This window comes from Ptiloglossa arizonensis, chromosome 4, assembly GCF_051014685.1.
Source record: "Ptiloglossa arizonensis isolate GNS036 chromosome 4, iyPtiAriz1_principal, whole genome shotgun sequence".
Taxonomy (NCBI): Eukaryota; Metazoa; Arthropoda; class Insecta; order Hymenoptera; family Colletidae; genus Ptiloglossa; species Ptiloglossa arizonensis.
The window spans coordinates 7,031,310-7,053,486 of NC_135051.1; positions in this window are offsets into that span (position 1 = coordinate 7,031,310).

Below are 22,177 nucleotides of genomic sequence, written 5' to 3' on the forward strand. Positions count from 1 at the left end.
TGGCAAAGATTTTTGTTGGAATTAATTAGTTATAAACATTTCTTGAAGGCAATCGTACTAATAAGCTTTGCGGTGATCGAGAGAATCAATATTTATCTCGACTTGCGACCAGATTACTGTACAATTTGAACACGTGTTGCGTAACAGAGTTGCGTAGCAAGATTCAAGTATCATTTTTGCTCCGATTTTTAACAACATTCATTAGTTACGCACACTTCAAGGAAATTGTTTTATCGCCGGCGCGTGCGCTGATCTAGATTATCGATATTTTTCTGTATTTCCGGTCCGCTTTCTGTACAATTTTCACACGCATTGCGTAACAGAGATTCTTACCAAGATTCAAGTACCGGTTTTGCATTGATTTTTAATAACATTCATTAATTACGTACATCTCAAGGAAAAATGTTGCAGCGTCGGCGCGTGCGCTGATCGAGAGAATCGATATTTTTCTGCACTTCCGGTGCAATTTCTGCACAATTTCCAAACGTAATGCGTAATAGAGATTCCTACCAAGATTCAAGTACCATTTTTGCATTGATTTTTAACAACATTCATTAATTACGCACAGCCGAAGGAAATTGTTCTAGCGTCGATGCGTGCGCTGATCTGGAGAATCGATATTTTTCTCGATTGTTTGCACTAACAGGTGCATAGTTTGGACTTGCATTGTTTAGCAGAAGTTCTTGCCAACATTTAAGAACAACTTTGTCAACAATTTTTGCGACAAGAATAAGTTATCAACAATATCCAGAGGTAATAATTGTTTTCGCGCTTGTGTTTCGAAATAATACAGGGTTAGTAGGCCTATTTTGATGTCGTCTGGTGTCGCCTATCTGGTGGCAGAAAAATAAACTATTCTTGGTAGGGCTGATTTTGATTTCTGTAGTCCAAATATCAGGCGTTGGTAGCAGGATCACAGAATGTTAACAGAGGTCGTCTATCGAAAAGAGAGCGAGGGTGGGGAGAATTTTGAGACGTGGAGGGGGTTTATTTTGCGGCAAAAGGAAAAAATGTTAATTAACAAGTTTACAGAGCACAAATGTGAACTTTTAGAGTGGAATTATATAGCAGAGAACCGTGGCTACATTAAGGGATCGAATTGGCAAAGATTTTTGTCGGAATTAATTCGTGATAAACATTTTTCGGAAGCAATCGTACTGACAATCCTTACGGTGATCGAGAGAATCGATATTTATGTCGACTTCCCTCCACATTTCTGCACAATTTCCACAAGCATTGCGTAACAGAGATTCGTGTCAAAATTCAAGTACGGTTTTTGCTTTGATTTTTAACAACATTGATTGCTTACGCACACCTTAAGGAAATTGTTGTATCGCCGACGCCTGTAGTGATCTAGAGGATCGATATTTTTTTTGACTTCTTGCACTAATAGCTGCATTGTTTGGACTTGCATTGTTTAGCAGAAGCTGTTGCCAACATTGAAGAACAATTTTGTCAACGATTTTTGCGACAAGAATAAGTTATCAACAATATCCAGAGGTAATAATTGTTTTCGCGCTTGTGATTCGAAATAATACAGGGTTAGTAGGCCTATTTTGTTACCGTCAGGTGTCGCCTCTCTGGTGGCAGAAAAATAAACTATTTTTGGTGGGGCTGATTTTGATTTCTGTAGTCCAAATATCAGGCGTTGGTAGCAGGATCACAGAATGTTAATGGAGGTCGTCTATCGAAAACAGAGAAAGGGAGGGGAGAATTTTGTGACGTGTAGGTGAAATATTTCGCGCCAAAATGAAAAAATGTTAATTAACAAATTTACACAGCACAAATGTGAACTTTTAGAGTTGCATTATATAGCAGGGACGCAAGGCTACATTCAAGGACAGAATTTGCAAAGATTTTCGTTGGAATTAATTAGTTATAAACATTTCTTGAAGGCAATCGTACTAATAAGCTTTGCGGTGATCCAGAGAATCGATATTTATCTCGTCTTCCGGCCATATTACTGTACAATTTGAACACATATTGCGTAACAGAGTTGCGTAGTAAGATTCAAGTATCGTTTTTGCACTGATTTTTAACAACATTCATTAGTTACGCATACTTCAAGGAAATTGTTTTATCGCCGGCGCGTGCGCTGATCTAGATTATCAATATTTTTCTGCATTTCCGGTCCGATTTCTGCACAAATTTCCGGACGCATTGCGCAACAGATATTCGTCTGAAGATTCAAGGACCGGTTTTGCACTGATTTTTAACAATATTCATTAATTACGGATACCTCAAGGAAATTGTTGCAGCGTCAACGCGTGCGCTGATCGAAGGAATCGATATTATTCCCTATTTTCGGTCCGATTTCTGTACAATTTTCTCACGCATTGCGTAACAGAGATTCCTACCAAGATTCAAGTACCGGTTTTGCATTGATTTTTAAAAACATTCATTAATTACGTACATCTCAAGGAAAAATGGTGCAGCGTTGGCGTGTGCGCCGATAGAGAGAATCGATATTTTTCTGCATTTCTGGTGCAATTTCTGCACAATTTCCAAACGTAGTGCGTAGCAGAGATTCCTACCAAGATTCAAGTACCATTTTTGCATTAATTTTTAACAACATTCATTAATTACGTACATCTCAAGGAAAAATGTTGCAGCGTCGGCGCGTGCGCTGATCGAGGGAATCGATATTTTTCTGCATTTCCGGTGCAATTTCTGCACAATTTCCAAACGTAGTGCGTAGCAGAGATTCCTACCAAGATTCAAGTACCATTTTTGCATTAATATTTAACAACATTCATTAATTACGTACATCTCAAGGAAAAATGTTGCAGCGTCGGCGCGTGCGCTGATCGAGGGAATCGATATTTTTCTGCATTTCCGGTGCAATTTCTGCACAATTTCCAAACGTAATGCGTAGCAGAGATTCCTACCAAGATTCAAGTACCATTTTTGCATTAATTTTTAACAACATTCATTAATTACGTACATCTCAAGGAAAAATGTTGCAGCGTCGGCGCGTGCGCTGATCGAGGGAATCGATATTTTTCTGCATTTCCGGTGCAATTTCTGCACAATTTCCAAACGTAATGCGTAGCAAAGATTCCTACCAAGATTCAAGTACCATTTTTGCATTAATTTTTAACAACATTCATTAATTACGTACATCTCAAAGAAAAATGTTGCAGCGTCGGCGCGTGCGCTGATCGAGAGAATCGATATTTTTCTGCATTTCCGATGCAATTTCTGCACAGTTTCCAAACGTAATGCGTAACAGAGATTCCTACCAATATTCAAGTACCATGTTTGCATTGATTTTTAACAACATTCATTAATTACTTACATCTGAAAGAAAACTGTTCTAGCGTCGACGCTTGCGCTGATCGAGAGAATCGATATGTTTCTCGAATGTTTGAACTAACAGCTGCATAATTTGGACTTACATTGTTTAGCAGAAATTTGTCGCAACATTGAAGAACAATTTTGTCAATGATTTGTGCGCCAAAAATGAGTTATCAACAATTTCCGGAGGGAATAATTGTTTCGAAATAGTACAGCGTTAGTAGCCCTATTTTATTGCCGTCAGCTGTCGCTCTCTGGTGGCAAAACAATAAACTATTCTTGGTGGGGCAGATTTTGATTTCTGTAGTCCAAATATCAGGCTTTAGTAGCAGGATCACAGAATGTTAATGGAGGTCGTCTATCGCAAACAGTGAAAGGGAGGGGAGAATTTTGTGACGTGTAGGTGAAATATTTCGCACCAAAAGGAAAAAATGTTAATTAACAAATTCACACAGCACAAATGTGAACTTTTAGAGTTGCATTATATAGCAGGGACGCAAGGCTACATTCAAGGACGGAATTTGCAAAGATTTTTGTTGGAATTAATTAGTTATAAACATTTCTTGAAGGCAATCGTACTGATAAGCTTTGCCGTGATCGAGAGAATCGATATTTATCTCGACTTCCGGCCAGATTACTGTACAATTTGAACACGTATTGCGTAACAGAGATGCGTGGTAAGATTCAAGTATCGTTTCTGCACTGATTTTTAACAACATTCATTAGTTACGCACACTTCAAGGAAATAGTTTTATCGCTCGGCGTGTGCGCTGATCTGGATTATCGATATTTTTCTGCATTTCCGGTGCAATTTCTGCACAATTTCCAAATGAATTGCGTAACAGAGATTCGTCCCAAGATTCAAGGACCGGTTTTGCATCGATTTTTAACAATATTCATGAATTACGCACATCTCAAGGAAAAATGTTGCAGAGCCGACGCGTGCACTGATCGAGAGAATCGATATTTTTCTCGATTGTTTGCAGTAACAACTTCATGATTTGGACTTGCATTGTTTAGCAGAAACTCGTCCCAACATTCAAGAACAATTTTGTCAACGATTTTTGCGGCAGGAATGAGTTGTCAACAATTTTCAGAGGTAATAACTGTTTTCGCGGTTATCTTTCGAAATAATACAGGGTTGGTAGCCCTATTTTATTGCCGTCAGCTGTCGCTCTCTGGTGGCAGAAAAATAAACTATTCTTGGTGGGGCTGATTTTGATGTCTGTAGTCCAAATATCAGGCGTTGGTAGCAGGATCACAGAATGTTAACAGAGGTCGTCTATCGAATAGAGAGCGAGGGTGGGGAGAATTTTGAGACGTGGAGGCGGTTTATTTTGCGGCAAAAGGAAAAAATGTTAATTAACAAGTTTACAGAGCACAAATGTGAACTTTTAGAGTTGTATTATATAGCAGAGACCCGTGGCTACATTCGAGGATCGAATTGGCAAAGATTTTCGTCGGAATTAATTAGTGATAAACATTTTTCGGAGGCAATCGTACTGACAATCCTTACGGTGATCGAGAGAATCGATATTTATGTCGACTTCCCTCTACATTTCTGCACAATTTCTACACGCATTGCGTAACAGAGATGCATGTCAAGATTCAAGTATGGTTTTTGCTTTGAGTTTTAACAACATTCATTGTTTACGCACACTTCAAGGAAATTGTTGTATCGCCGACGCCTGTAGTGATCTATAGGATCGATATTTTTTTTGACTTCTTGCACTAATAGCTGCATTGTTTGGACTTGCATTGTTTAGCAGAAGCTGTTGCCAACATTGAAGAACAATTTTGTCAACGATTTTTGCGACAAGAATAAGTTATCAACAATATCCAGAGGTAATAATTGTTTTCGCGCTTGTGATTCGAAATAATACAGGGTTAGTAGGCCTATTTTGTTACCGTCAGGTGTCGCCTCTCTGGTGGCAGAAAAATAAACTATTTTTGGTGGGGCTGATTTTGATTTCTGTAGTCCAAATATCAGGCGTTGGTAGCAGGATCACAGAATGTTAATGGAGGTCGTCTATCGCAAACAGTGAAAGGGAGGGGGCAATTTTGCCACGTGGAGGCGGAATATTTCGCGCCAAAAGGAAAACATGTTAATTGACAAATTTAGAGAGCACAGATATGAACTTTTAGAGTTGCATTATATAGCAGGGACTCGTGACTACATTCGAGGACCGAATTGGCAAAGATTTTCGTCGTAATTAAGTAGTTATAAACATTTTTCGGAGGCAATCGTAGTGACAATCCTTGCTGTGATCGAGAGAATCGATATTTTTCTGGATTCTTTGCACTAACAGCTCCATAATGTGTGCCCGCCAGTATTCGATGCTGGTATATTGAGAGTTGAAGATCTAAAGTCTTGTAATATTGAAAATTTGTCATACTTTGACCCTATCCTTTGTAAATAATATTTTGATGTAACTCGAAGAAAATGTAAAATAGAAGTAAAATGTAATTCGTTAAATGTGTTACCTAATTTTGGAAACTTGTCCGTAATTTTTACGCAACACTTTCGATATTATCTTTTCGAAATATAAAACTCGAGGAAAATCTCAAAAGAAGAAAAACTTTATGTTGCAGCATCGTAATTGGGCAGACTCCTTAATCGTTTCGCGATTCCGCGAATAAAGATGGTACGGCAGTAACTACGACGCGCACTGGCTTCGCAATAATACGAGCCATTAAATCTCGTTATTCGGTAAATGTACTTCGAATTTGGTATTGTTCTCGAGCATGATTAATGCCACGAATAATTAGGATCGCCCGGCTAGGGATAGTGTGCAGCGACTGTAAAACGTAATTACGCGCGTAATAATTTTATGTAACGTGATAATCGTTTTTCATGTTTGCGTGTCGAACGTGGATAAGATAGTACATTGGTATCGTAAACGTTCATGACTCTGTGTCGGTGATTCGAATGACAATTTCAGTTTTCCGATTCAAGTCATTTCGGGGGCTTTTCATTCATGTTTCTTTTCATTAAAATTTCTATAGAATAAAGTTTCAAAATAATATATACAGAAATTTCTAACAAGAAAACGTGTATCTTTTTTTAATCAGTTATCTATCCACGAATGTACACACGAGCTCCCACTTGTTACTTTTCGACAAGTTCCCAGTGCACTGAATAAAAAATTCCAAAGAAATTCAACTGAAAAGCTTCAATTTCCCTAAAAATCTTTTACATTGCCCATTACTTGACATATTCAGAATTGAAATAAAATTCTAAACAGTTCCTTTTGTTTTCCTATCGACAGTTTCGACCAAACAAAATTCACGGAACGTCGCATTGGTGTTATTAACGCGGTCGTTTCAAATTTCCGCGACACAATGAACAGTTTTACGTTCATTACAGCCCACAGTGTTATTATGTCAACGGCGGGGCATAATTAATGCAAGGAGCGGAACGTTTATTATGTTGCTTAATTAGTTGTCCGTCCAATGTGCTTTCGTTTATCGATTACATCGCGTTGGTATGAACCGTGTCGGTCCGTGGGAAACCAGGTGAATTCACGAGGGGTAAGGAAGAGCGAAGAGGGGGCGAGAAATGAAAAACATGGTTGCTCTTCTAAGTAACCGTGATAATCATCGCGGCTTGGCCGGCTCCACGTTGAAAGTTTCTGCGATCTTTCGCTCGTTAGCGACGCGCCACATCTAATTTACAAGATACGCCATGAATCGCGAGACAAGCTGCCGCCTAAAACTTTCACACAACAGAGCTGTACGTTAAACGTCCCGAAAGACGTATTACTTCCTGTGTGCACAGAGATCGCGAAGGAAACTTGCCCCACGAGACTTCGCTACTTAATTTTCCTGAAATTTTCGCTCGCTTTTTTCGATTCTTCACGGAGCTACGTAATTTTTTTTCGAAATTAATGCCCCACGAAGTTAAACGTTCTTAGGTAACATTGAACGGAAAATACGAATCGGTGGGAAGGTGTGTGAAACGAGTTAGTCAAAGAACGAAGAATATTGCGAACTTGGCAGGTGTGACAATATTTTTGAACAATGTAGAAAATTGTGGAGTGTAAGAAATGTTATAGTCAACGAGATAGGTAGAGAGGATAGACGTCAGTGTGTAGTCATCTCGATGAATTTTTAAAATTGTAGGGTCTCTCTGAACGAAAGACAAGAGGAATATGTAGGAAACGAGTTAGTTAAAGAACGAAGAATATTACGAACTTGGCAGGTGTGACAACATTTTTGAACAATGTAGAAAATGGTGGAGTATGAAAAAGGTTATAGTCGTCGAGGTAGGTAGAGAGGATAGACGTCAGTGTGTAGTCATCTCGATGAATTTTTAAAATTGTAGGGTCTCTCTGAACGAAAGACAAGGGGAATATGTAGGAAACGAGTTAGTTAAAGAACGAAGAATATTGCAAACTTGGCTGGTGTGACATTTTTGAACAATGTAGAAAATGGTGGAGTATGAAAAAGGTTATAGTCGTCGAGGTAGGTAGAGAGGATAGACGTCAGTGTGTAGTAATCTCGATGAATTTTTAAAATTGTAGGGGCTCTCTGAACGAAAGACGAGAGAAATATGTGGAATAAAATTTCGTCTAATAAGTTTCTCAGCCTCTTAATTCATTTTAAATAAGAAGTATCTAACGATACCGTAACCAACGTTATTCTACGTTTTTGATTTACCTTTGCAGAAACAATTATCCTTTCCTGACTGGGTTTAATCATTCGAGTAACGAATTGTTTCGACACAGAGAGGTAATTTTTTTTTCTTACATTCGTTTAGTTTGGTTCGAAGTGAGTGAAAACATAGCTAGAAATATTGCTGGTGATGGCACCGTCTTTCCTGACTAGATTTAATCATTCGAATAATGAATTGTTTCGACACAGAGGGGTACTTTTTCTTTCTTACATTCGTTTAGTTTGATTCGAAGTGAGTGAAAACATAGCTAGAAACATTGCTGGTGATGGTATTACGTGTCGATGTGGACCAACGAGGATTTGTTTTCGAGAAGAATTTCTTTTTCAACGGCGCTATTTTATTCACTATATCGGTAGTTTCCAACCAGAGAGTTCCCGCCCGGGATGTCTGTGTAAAATTGTGAATCACTGGAACTTCTCTCGTTTTGGAACTTCCACGGTTGATGGTGCCTTGGAGCAAGGTAGGAAGATCGAAAATGGCACCGCAATGAAAACTTTATGGTTTGCATTTCATAAAGCGACTTTCGACTGGTATTCGCGTGTCTACGTAATTAACCGAGAAACGTCTGGCGAGATTCCATTTTCTGTTAACTTTCAATGGTATCGGTTGGACACGATGTTGAAAGAAAAATTTAGTTCGATTTTAACGACGAAGGGACTGGAAACTTTATCATTTTCAACGTTTGGACAATGTTGAGATTTGTTTTTTTTTATAACGTCGCGTTCTTTTCTTATTAGAAGAATTTAATGTTGCACGAATGATATCGTCAAATCTGCAGGTATTATTTTGCACTGTATCATAAAAGATAGGTACCGATGGAATTACATGTTCATTGAGAGAGTTTCGAAAAGAGCTATTAGGATTTATTGTTAATTAATTTCACGTAATTACCTTATGAAAAACTTGTACAGTATATTTTAAAATTGGGGATAAATAGTTGATTATAATGGAGCTCTAAGGAGAATCGCAGCATTAAATTGTTGAGTCACCCTATTGGAGCAATGGAATTAAATGTTCCTTGAGAGAGTTTCGAATAGAGCTATTAGGATTTATTGTTAGTTAATTTCACTTATGAAAAACTTGTAGAGTATATTTTAAAATTGGGGATAGATAGTTATTTATGACGGAGCTCTAAGGAGAATTGCAACATTAAATTGTTAGAGTATCGAAGAAGATCGAGTCACTTTATTGGAGCAATGTATTTTCCATTCGTTGGAGAACTAGAGCCCACATACGTAGAGTGTTAATTTACGAAAATAAAAAATAACAACGGATTATACATCGAAGATTTATCTCCTTTTTCATACAATTTTATGTGCACTCATGGCTATCAGCGAGAAGAAATATAATAGCTCGTAAGAGTGCTCGTATTCTCTATGCAGTGGGGGCAATATGATCTTATGTGTAGGGGATATGGGCAGTATGGATTTTATTATATTTCATTGAAAACATAATGCGAAATAAACTTCTCCGTCGTTATTTATTTACTGTCTATATATACGTGTACGTTCTTCGGGGCAATTTCCCAACGAAAGCAATAATAAGGGGAGTAGCGAGGAGATTGTCGATCGACAAAGATCGTCGTTACAATTATTACGAAAACTATAATCGAAGCGAGCACAGTTTATCGTTTGCGTGTACATATTATATAATACTTGAAAGATTCTCAGTGTCCTGACTGCAATCATAAGTCGAGTGACGATCGAAACGACGAGAACTGGGCATGGACAACCTTTATCAATCACCAATCTTCTTGCTAGCTTCCCTTCTGGTGGTTTCCTTAAGGAATTACTCCCTCTGTCAGTCAGTCGACTTTTTGCTTCTTCAAGTGATTCTGCTAATGTGAGTTCTCTTGCTACTCCTTTCACTTTGCCATTACTGCTAGATGAACGTACTGTTGGAAAGGGAGTTTCTTCAAAGTCGTCTGTGAGATCTGGAGCAAAAGATCGAGATATGCTAACTGTGACAGATTTTCGCCAAGCAGTCGGACAGATGGAGGGAACTCGCGAGAGATTTGAAAATCATCGTCAATTGGTAAACGTTAATCGATCGTAAATTAAAGAACGGAATCAATGTTAACGAGATCGAAAACGGACAGACAAGGTACGTTTATTTACCTCTTACTTTTTCTTTTACACAAAGTGAATATATTATTACTCGTGTCAAGGGATCGATTTGGTAGTAATTATTTCAAAGATACCGTTATTTTTCACTAACGATTTTGTAGAAAGATGCAACGAAAGCGACATATCCTTACTTTCAATGCGAGCTGAACGACAAGGTAATAACAAGAAAACAACGTAATACTCGTCCATTGTTACAGCTCTGTCAACATTTACGACGAGCAGGTAAACGGGGATAAAAATATTTCCTCCCTGCAATATAGAAACCATTTAAACAATAGTGGCCATATTCCCTACAATGGCCATTTTACCCCGAATTCCCCTATATTGTGATGTCAAATGGTTGTTCTCTGCTCGTAAAAAAACCTACTCGGTTAAATGTTATCAATTTAGCGGAGGAACTATACAAAAAGCAAACTGCAGTTTACTTTGAAATTCGGTTGCATTCTCGAGTAAATTCGTGCACAACGACGACGACGAAAGACACGTTTCACTTGATTATGTGCGAATAGAAAGCTTGCAAATTAGTGCTAAAAAAATGGTGTCGTCCACCTGACACTTAATCTCTTCGAACGTCTACTTCTCCGATTGTTTCAAATATCGCGCCGTAGAAATAAACGCTGAATCGCGGATAAATATTCAAAATTGAATTTCGTTGCAACGCATCGTCGAGAAATTGAAAGATAGTATATATCGACACTGCACAATATCGGATGTAATTAATTTCTAAAGAAATGTAATAAATATTATTATATTTCGAAATTAATTAGAAAAGGGAAACGATAGTTTTTCTATATTCCATATAGCTATACAGCGTGTCTATATACCAAAAGTATGTTTTCGTCGCGTAAATTGTTTGTTCCATTCGAGTGGAGTTTAGTGTTTCGTTACAGTGGTGCATTTCCAAGACGTTTCTATCGTGTCGCGCGTATATCTAGTGCACGATGATATTTTACTCGCTTGTCTTGACATATTTTGCCTAGGTAAACATTCGGAGTCTACCGTCGGGTACAGCGATTTCCGTCTTGATGTTTTTACACCGACGCGGTATCATCTTTCCTCGCGCTCAACATTTTTCCATTTGCTTTCCAATTTGCCAACGTACTCGTTCTTTTTTCTCGCGCGCCGCTCTGTATTTACATATGCGCGCGTACGTAACCCACGGAACACTTTCTTTCTTCCGCGTACGCGCGGACTTAACCATTTTCTCGTTTGCAATTTTCCCGGAGCCCTCGGCAAGCGATATTTTACACATCTGGGGTCACGTTTTTCTGATCCGTATAACTTGTAGTTTTTGTCATCGGGAATATTTCCACCGGGGCATCGATACACTAACCAACGGTAGGTGCATCGCGATCCAACAGAGAGAGATGCATGCATGCATGCATCGCGCAATCCACCTTTAAAATATTAAGCTCTCGCAATAGACGAGTACTTTTAACCGACTGAACTTTTTCTTCGCTTCTACGGTAAAGATATATCGTAACTCACATTCGTAACATTGAATATAAATTTTATATAAGATTAAGAAACGATAGATTGCATTCTACGTTGTGTGTAATTATATTTGAATTTTTACATTTTAAAATTATTCGGTAAGACTCAGTTTTCGATATACAATTCTCTTTGAGGTGGTTAGCAAATTTTGTATGCGATTCTGATTTCAATCGAGCAAACTTTTTCTTCACTTGTACGGTGAAGCTACATTTTAACTCATATTTGTAACATTGAATATAAATTTTACACAAGATTAAGAAACATAAGGTTACAAGTTTACATTCTACGTTGTGTGTAGTGATATTTGAATTTTTACATTTTGAAATTATTAGGTAAGAAACGGCTGCATTGTAACTTATATTTGTGACATTGAATATAAATCTTACACAAGATTAAGAAACATAAGGTTACAAGGTTACATTCTACGTTGTGTGTAGTGATATTTGAATTTTTACATTTTGAAATTATTAGGTAAGAAACGGCTGCATTGTAACTTATATTTGTGACATTGAATATAAATCTTACACAAGATTAAGAAACATAAGGTTACAAGGTTACATTCTACGTTGTGTGTAGTGATATTTGAATTTTTAGAATTTGAAATTGTCAGGTAAGAGACAGTTCTCGATACACAATTCCCTTTGGGATGGTTAACAAATTTTATACACGGCTCGAAAGTGGAGATTCTGATTTTTCGAATAAAGTATCACGAACAATTCTCTGGAAAATGTTCGTTCGCGTTGCATCCGTTCGAATTGATCTCGTCGCTATACCTGTAACAGAACAGTAGCCAAATACTCGCAACGGAACTTATGGCAGGACTAGATACGTACTATGTACGCTTCTAGTGCCGTCTACTCGTCACGATTCAACAGCTTTCAAATTAATCCCTGTGAAGCGCAATTAACGACGCCAGTGCTTCGGCAAAGTCGTCGATCCTTTGAAATTCGGCTCACACGTCGCATCCAACGTGAATCACGATACTGTGAACGAAGCAAATCCCCTAAATCGCTACGAAAGTACAAATTCACCGTAATGTAAATAATGCAGCGTATTACGGTGCACCAATGATTGTTTTACCGCTATTATCCGACTGTCGAGGAAAATCTCGAGACTGCTCGTAGATGAGAATCACGTGATTGTTTGGTGAAAAATTCTTAGCGATTGACGATCCGTTAAACAAAAATTTGAACCAAATGTACACAGTGCGAGGTGTACGATAAATTTCTCCGGATCATTCTGAATAAAAACTATCATACGTACGATTAAAGGGTGGATGGAATGCAATGCAATGCAAGCTTTACCTTCATCGTTGGGTACTACTCGTATCTGCTCTTGAAACCAGCTGAACAATGTTTATCTCGATAATGAAACTCATTACGAATGACATTGTGTCGGTAAACGGATCAATAATTTGAACGGTACTCGTAAATTCGATACGAATTGAAAAGTAGAATATACTGAACACGTTTCGTGATACCTTCTGTATCTTATTTCCGATACAATTGAGTAGAGTAGATCAAGTGGATCTGTAACGTACACGTATATGTTACTTTTTGGGAAGTAGAATACACTGAATACCTTTCGTGATACCTTCTGCATCTTATTTCTGATACAATTGAGTAGAGTAGATCAAGTGGATCTATAACGTACACGTATATGTTACTTTTTGGGAAGTAGAATACACTGAATACCTTTCGTGATACCTTCTGTATCTTATTTCTGATACAATTGACCAACGAAGTGGATCTATAACGTATACGTTGCCTTTTGAAAAGTAGAGTACACGGAATACGTTTTGTATCTTATTTCTGATACAATTGACCAACGAAGTAGATCTATAACGTATACGTTACCTTTTGAAAAGTAGAATACACTGAATACCTTTCGTGATACCTTCTGTATTTTATTTCTGATACAATTGACCAACGAAGTAGATCTATAACGTATACGTTACCTCTTGAAAAGTAGAATACCCTGAATACGTTCTGTATCTCGTTTCTGATACAATTGACCAACGAAATAGATCTATAACGTATACGTTACCTTTTGAAAAGTAGAATACACTGAATATCTTTCGTGATACGTTCTGTATCTTATTTCTGATACAATTGATCAACGAAGTAGATCTATAATGTACACGTGTGACCAATTGTCACCATGTCACTTTTTGAAAAGTAGAATACACTGAATACCTTTCATTATACCTTCTGTATCTTATTTCTGATACAATTGACCAACGAAGTGGATCTACAACACCTATACGTCACCGTTTGGCTTCTATTGTTCCTCTCGACGAACCCGTTCCTCTGATTATTAAAAGATTCTTTTCCGATCGATTCGCGCCCGGAAGAGGCGAACTTTCACGAAGTATTTCGATGTGTATCGAACGTCGACGCGGCGCGTTCAGTTACGCGGTTTCGTCGCGGCCCGTTGAAACTTTTATGGGGTTCTCGGGATTCTTCCGGTCGGGAACTACCACGAACGGATTCACGGCTAACGAGTGCACCGTGTACCCGTGGGCCACGGTACGCGCGGAGTGCCGGGAGGGTCACTTGGGAGCTCGTTAATTATTTAATCGTGTGTGCCACGATTTTTCCCCCCACCCCGGACCCCTTTCCATAGTACCTGGCGGTAATACGGGGGGAGGGGAGTGGAACTTGAACTTTCGGCCCCGGAAGAGGTCGTCGCTCGTTATATCGCTCCGTAATCGCCGCAGCCTCGTGTAATGATGCGCTGTTGACTTCTCTCCGGTGGATGCTGGGAACCGTGTGCCACGGATCGTTGTCCAAAAGGAAGCTGACTCGCCCCAGCATTCGAGGAGAATCTTTCAAATGGCTGCCACTCGAGTGCTTCGCTTTTCGTATCGAATGGGGGATTCTCGACGGCCGTAAAAACGTCTCGAGAGCGCTTTTGGCATTTTGTTCTCTAATTGAGAACGTTTTTTTATTTTCTTTTTTCCCTTTTTTTCTACCTCGTTGTGCCTCGCGTTTTTTGCCCCTTTCTCTCGTCGCGTTTCGCGATATTTCGATCGAGTTTAATTTACGCTCTCTGTGCACACAACGTCGTTCAGAAGTGTTCCATCGTTTGTTGCGTGTGTATGTACGTTTGATATAGGTTTAGGGTTTGATCGGGACGTTAACGCATCTTTCATAGTTGGTACTTCATTCGATATTAAAATAATTGAAGAAAAATTACAGTGGATTAAATATAAGTTAGTAATGTTTATTCGGGCCTCGATAAATCAGGTTTCCATATTTTTAATAAAAGTACATTCAAGTTCAAGGACCACACTCTTGTAGTAACAGAAATGAATTCCTTTTGTCTCGAAGGCACGATAGAAGTACCAGTAGGTGGTTCCTGCGCGTATGAATAACTATACTTGTACTTACTTTTAATAGATTATGTGTTAGCCATTATTTTCAATGAACGAGTCTCTTAAGTGGGGCTCAGACGTTTAGTTCCGAAGGGAATGTGGGACCTATTTGTCAGAACTTTTAACGCCACCTTGGTAGTCCCTATGGCTAACCAAGACCTATAGAAAGTGTCCTCTATTGGTCGCTACATTTCTGTCTAACATACACGTAGTCAACAAGTACACTTGGAATTTAATGGTACTCTTCAAAACTATACATTCGAATTCCAAGTTGTAATTTCTCAATTCTTTCTTCAAAAATTTCCTAGTTTAGGGTTAAAGATTAGCTTTAATTTCCTATGGCTAAGCAAAACCTATAAAAATTGTCCTCTATTGGTCGTTACATTTTTGCCTAACATACACGTAGTCAACAAGTACACTAAAGTCCTGGAATTTAATGGTACTCTTCAAAACTAAACATTCGAATTCCACGTTGTAATTTCTCAATTCTTTCTTCAAAAATTTCCTATCCTGCAGTTAAAGATTAGCTTCAATTTCAATCAGTATCGCTAAAAGCATTCCAAACAAACCATGCAGCGATTGAAATAAATGGTAGTCTTCTTTTATCTGATCGAGAATGTAATAATTCAACTGTCTCGTTCTTGTTTGAATTTCTCAAGGATTCCCGAAGATTTCTTCGCGATTCAATTACGATTTATTTTCTAAACAAGACTACACGATCTGTCGAGACACCGACCGTCAGCTAAGCGTGACATCTGGATATGTTCAAAATTTTCAAAAAGGCGTTACGTCTCTTATATTCTATCGAAAGCGATCGATCAGTTGTCCCTGACAGTCTAGATCTATTTTAAAAGTTCGAAATGGCAGTTACAAACAAGATACGGGTCGTCCATCTTGCGTTCTATTCTACCATCTTTATTTTGTATCACTGGTAAGAATTTTATCGACGATTGTTCCGCAAAGAGCAAACGTTCATCGGTTGAATACAGTTCGGTCGTAAGAGTTCGTGCGGAACCCACTTCCCCAGTTTCGACACTTTTCCAATTTCTTATAACTGTCGTCGCACAATGCTGCTGGTAGAATTCAGACTCTCCAATAATTCTTGTGCGGTGGGGCTAGGTTCTGCATCAACTAAACCCTGTAGATCTTCGTTATTGAACTCTCTCGGAGAATCGAACTTTGCCGAATGAGCAAGATGGCGGACACACTCTCGAAATTAGCGAAGAAACTAACGATTAATTGTTTGCTCTTCGAAATCGATGGACGAGTGCATTCATTGAGCGAGCCGTGTCGGTGGAAAAATTGAAACAAACGAAATGATATTATAAAGGATAAACTCGATATATTTTCGGAGTAAATTCGGTCGATTAATTTCACATTTATATAGAGTTCCGTACCGTAGCTTTCTTCGTTCTATAATTTGCTAACGTGTGTTAAATTTATCGAATCAGTTCGTTTAACACGTTTCAATTATAAAAACTGCTTCGAATGGAAACTACCTGACTCGAAACTGTAACTTTTTTTCTTCCATAATTCGCTAACGTGTGTTAAATTTATCGAATCAGTTCGTGTAACACGTTTCAATGATAAAAATTGCTTCGAATGGAAACTACCTTACTCGAAACTGTAACTTTCCTGTACTGTAACTTTCTTTCTTCTATAATTCGCTAACGCGTGTTAAATTTATCGAATCAGTTCGTTTGAACACGTTTCAATTATAAAAACTGCTACAAATGGAAGCTACCTTACTCGAAACGTGTCGGTTCGTATTCTACTTTTTCGAAATACAGGATACTCGGATTCTTTCCGGGCGAGTATAGACTTATGGAAATCGAAGATTCTTATTCTTTCTAGTAGAGCGTAGGCTTATCGTAACGGAGACGAGACACCGTGGTTATCATAAGTGCAGCTGTATCGGATAGCAAAGCTTTAGCGGTATAGCGCGAGAGCAGATCGAAGAGCATAACAGTACGGGGCTTTTATGTTTTACCGAGTTCGTGCCGGGTTTATGGGCCCACGATACAGTTCAATGTGATTTTATGATGTTTATTCCTTCGATGGTACCGCGAATGAGAAACGCAGAACTATAGGTGCGATGCGTTTCAGCTCTTCCTTGCGTTTTAATGGTCGGACTGCATTAACGTATGAATATGTAATGCTTTAAACGATGACATTGAGCTCCACATATATACATATATATATATAGGGCATTAAATATTGATAAAAGCATTAAATATTATACTTGGAATTAATAATATGAATTCCATCAAAAGCAATTCCACGCGGTAGCCAAAGTAATTATTGAACACAAGAGCGGAGAAATTGCAGGAAAGTGAGTTACATAAATTTGTAATAAACTTCGCAAGTTGAGTGAGATTAATGCAGATATTTGCAGCGGATACGAAAATATATTAAAAGAAAAATCACCTTTATACCATCAAAGCGTTCTGCCTAGAAAGGTACTGTTCGATCGATATTATATTTTCCTCGTAACCGTCGAAAATATGTTATTCTACTCGTCGTTATTGCACTTATCGGAAGTAATATTGTTTACGGACGTTAGGCTCGCTCTAGTTTATCCGTTATAATTCGTAACCGACAATTTAAGAGAATAAAATTGTTTATAGATCTATCTGGTTTCGATTTTTGTAACATCAGCGAATTTAATTTAAACGTTCGCGCTCGCAATTTGCGGTCACGCGAATGGTTCGTATAGATCTAGATAAAAATCAAATTATCACGTCCGGCGATATTAATGTCCGTTCTGTTTTCGCGACTCATTTTTATACCGATACAGTAGAACCTTCGTTATACGAATAAACGTTGTACGAATAAATGTTGTACGAATAGATGTTGTACAAATAAACGTTGTACGAACCACGTACTATACGAACATTCGGTTTTGTGAATGTTCTATTAGACAATCGGTGTATTTTATATTACAATATTGTATGTAAACATAATTATTCATTTCCTTAAGAAATTTCAACGCAGGAATGTGTAACAAGTACAGAAATAAATATAGCGTTGCAAAGTCAACAATTGTTCGTATCAAAGAAATTATTCGATTCATTTGTCGAAAAAAATTTGAAATCCAAAGGTTTGATTCTTTTGGTTTAAATAGAAAAAAAAATTGAACAAAGGTTATCGTTTTTTATTTACCCACGAATTGAATATAATTCCAAACTAACCATTCTTTTTATTACGTGAAAATTCTCTTTCGCCAATCCTTTTGTTCTCACTTAGTTCGTGCAACGAATGTTCCACCGAATTTCGAATCAAAATTTCATTCCTTTAATTTAAATTAAGAAAAAGTAGATCCAACCATATTATTTTTTTAAATTTTGTATCTCTAATACAAAATTACCCACGAATTGAATACAATTCAAAACTAACCATTCTTTTTCTTACGTGAAAATTTTCTTTTTCCAACTCTTTTGTTCTCACTTAGTTCGTACCCAACCTCGAATGAAAGTTTTGATTTCTTTAGTTTAAATAAGAAAAAAGTGGATCGAATCATATTATTTTTTTAAAATTTTGTACCTCTAATACAAAATTACTCACGAATTGAATACAATTCAAAACTAACCATTCTTTTTATTGCGTGAAAATTTTCTTTCGCCAATCCATTTCTCACTTAGTTCGTGCAACGAATGTTCCATCGAACCTCGAATCAAACATATAAATCCCTGGATCGATGACTTGGACGAATTTATGATTAAATGATTATCGGTTCTATTTCAGCGCGTGGAAACCGATCGCGACCAATTCTAATAATTAATTCAACGCGAATATTATATTTGCGTTATTTCGAAGGATCGAACGTAGCTCTCGGAACAATGAAATGTAACGTAATGTGTACAGTAGGCAGTCAGGTGCAGGGAAATTTACCGTGGCTTGTGATTGGTTCGAGTCACGACCAGAGCAGTGTCTATAAACGTGATATACCAATTGGCATAAAATTTGTCCCGACGATCTGGATCCTCTCTCTCTCTCTCTCTCTCTCTCTCTCTCTCTCTCTCTCTCTCTTTCCCTCTCTCTGTCAAAGAATCGAGGCTACCCGATAAATGGGCACGGTGGTATTCAATGGTCCCCTCGTTTGCCCTTTGTGCTTATTTTCGTAGCTGGTAACAGTCGTGTCTTTTAAATTCTGGTACACGGGGTGTTAACCGCGGCGCAAAATATTCTTTTCTCGCGTCACGGAAAGGGCGACGCTCGTTCAGAAAGAGACGCGGGCGCCAGGCAAGAAGCATTCTTAAATATTAACAATCTACCGTGGTTCGAATGTACCTCCGTTCCTTTAGACGTCTGGCGCCTTTTCATACCTGAAAGTGTGCTCTTTTGATGTGTGAAATTTAATATAATAGCCCCGTCCCAGTTTCTGCTACATTTCACGGGCCCTGGGCGACATTTAATATTTACTGAAAGAATGCGGAAAGGTTTCCATGGATTTCCATTCACGGCCCGTGGAATTGTTACCGTACGAGCATCGACGATATTTGCGTCGCGAATCGGCTATGTAAACTCGCAAAAATCCCATCGAGCCCGTTCGACGAATTTAATTCTCCTTGGTATCCATCGCTCGGATTTCGGAAATCCAAAGATTTCTTCTGAAAGAGCGCAGAGACTCTGGGTTAGGTGATTCCTCGGTTTCGAGCTACAAAATCGCGCACGTTTAAAGAACGGGGTATGTACAATGATACAGAGTGTCTACGGAAAATTAAAAAAGAGTAGAATCGAGTGAAAAGGTACCGAGAAGAAGAATAGGGAAGATACTATTAAGAAGGTGAATCTTTCGAGAGATTTGTGTAAAGTTTTTTCAAGTCTTATCAATCGAATATATATAATCATGGTTGATAATCGCTAGGTTTCATTTGCTCGGTCCTTTTTTATAATTTGTTTAAATTTGGTATATCGAATCACTTTGTCCAGCGAATCGTACAGTCGTGAACGATAAAAACGTACGAATGTACGTAACAAAGGTATCGTTTGTGTTATTCGTTTAATTTTCTCGGTCCAGATGTGATCTTTTTTTCTAATTTGTTTAAATTTCGTATTACGAATCACTTTGTCCGGGGAATCGTACAGTCGTGAATAATAAAAATGTACGAATGTACGTACAAAGGTATCGTTCGTCTCATTCGTTTGAAATATTTTTAATTACGTTCAGGAGCCACATTCTTTTCAATTTTCATCGGTTCGATATCTCCACCGTGAAAGAAAGTATCATTAGAGACACTTTAACACCGGCAAGCGGCCAATAAATTCGCGGTAACGTTGTTTGTACAAAAGTAAAGTGATTTCGGTCACGTAGCGGAAAAGTGCTACGAAACTATCAATTGCAACTGTGTGTTGCGATCACGGGGGACCGTACCGGCTCGATAGTTGCACGTGTGCGAAATTTTACACTAATTACAAGCAGCGGAATTACCGCGGTGCGCGTGTTCGCATTCGAACGCAGGAATTTTCACGTTTTCCGCGCATGTCATTACGGTGGGCCGCATTACGCTCATTTGTCGTTCATGATTAACCCGTCGGTGCAATCGGTGGTGCATGATCTTCGCGAGATTCCCTGACAACCGCAACGGCGACCGCAAATTGCATCTAATTCGCGTTGTTGCACGCGGTTGCACTTTTCCATTCGAATTTTTCCGCCCTCGATCGAACGATGACTCGACGAACGAAAAATCGAACCCAGCGACCGTGGGTACCAAAAGGCGACCCGGAAGTGTTTTTAGAAACACCAAAATTCGATTCTTCTTTTTTTTTATTTTTGGGAAATTGGATTACTTTCTCGATAGTCTTGTTACGCGTCGACCGAACGCGTAGACGCAACAGGGACACCGGGTTACCTCGAGCCTGTTTTCAAATTTCAAACAAATTACACATTTTCGAGTACAGCCGTGCTGTACCAATTGTCATCTGTTCGATATGTTAACGAAGTATTTAAAAATTATGATTTTCTACCCCAATTATGCCCCGAAGAATTAATCGTTGACCAACGATTGGAAATAGCAAAATAGATATTTTTCATAGAGATTTTAATTTATCGTGCGACGGATAGTTTAATCGTGAGGGGGGGCTCTCCTCTCGTCCCCTGTGCATCGTTATCCCTGATATCGAAAGCGTTCGATGTTCCCTCGATCGAAATCATTGCACTCTCCTCGCGGTTGAATAATTGAACGGCAGAGGTTCGCGTGTCCCTTTCCGTTAGCGCGGTAACAATGAAGGGGAAATCGAGTTACCGAAGTACAGGCTCGTTCTTTTACTCCGTGAAAATCTCCCCTTTAAACGCCGCATGCATAATTGCCGCGAAATTGCCGTGGAAACATTTGCGTGCAACGCAGGCTACGCGCGGCCCGGGATCAACGGGAGAACGCGGAAGTAGACGCATATCGACCGGAAGTTTATTCTCGTAATGTCTGGAGCAACGCTTGTCTCCTTCCATGGGAAAAACTTGCCGCTTTAATCGTGCGTGCATAATTGCTACTAAATTTCCCGAATACCTTAAGCCCGGCTGGCGTGCATAATGTATGCACGCCCGTGGTTGCGTACGCGAAATCTTCGATGATGTATGCAGCTATGACGGTAACTGCCAAAAACTATCGGATGACAATTTTCGAGCGAACAATATATATATATATATAGAGAGAGAGAGAGAGAGAGAGAGGGAGAGAGGAACTGCATCCTGTTCTCGGATGTCACGAATTCTTCCTGAAGCTGCAAAGTGATCCAAATTTGTAGAATAATTGCATTTACCGATCGAACGATGTCACGTACGCAGTATTCATAATCACCGAGAGTTTATAAATTACGGTGAAACGTTCGATCAACACTTTGAGAACGAGCAGTAGGTTTTCGTTTGGAAAATTTGAGTGAATCGCACGAAGGTTACACCGAGATGAATCCACGGTAATATAAATGCGGAAATTGGTAAGAACAATTCGATTCGTTCTTAAAACTACGGACACGTGTATTCCCTCACGATTCTCGCCACTGATTTCCCCTTTGATAACTTCGTTGCTATAGAAAGCCTTCCATTTGTTTCTTTCAATTACTCGATTCCACTCGCTCAATATTTCAATGCACGCTTCGTTCCGTCCGACCCTCAACGCGCATCAACATACGTTAGCCTATAAAGGGTTGAACTACTTTTCCAGATCCAACTTGGAGATCGTGATATCGTTTAAGAATGTAAATTTGAACGAT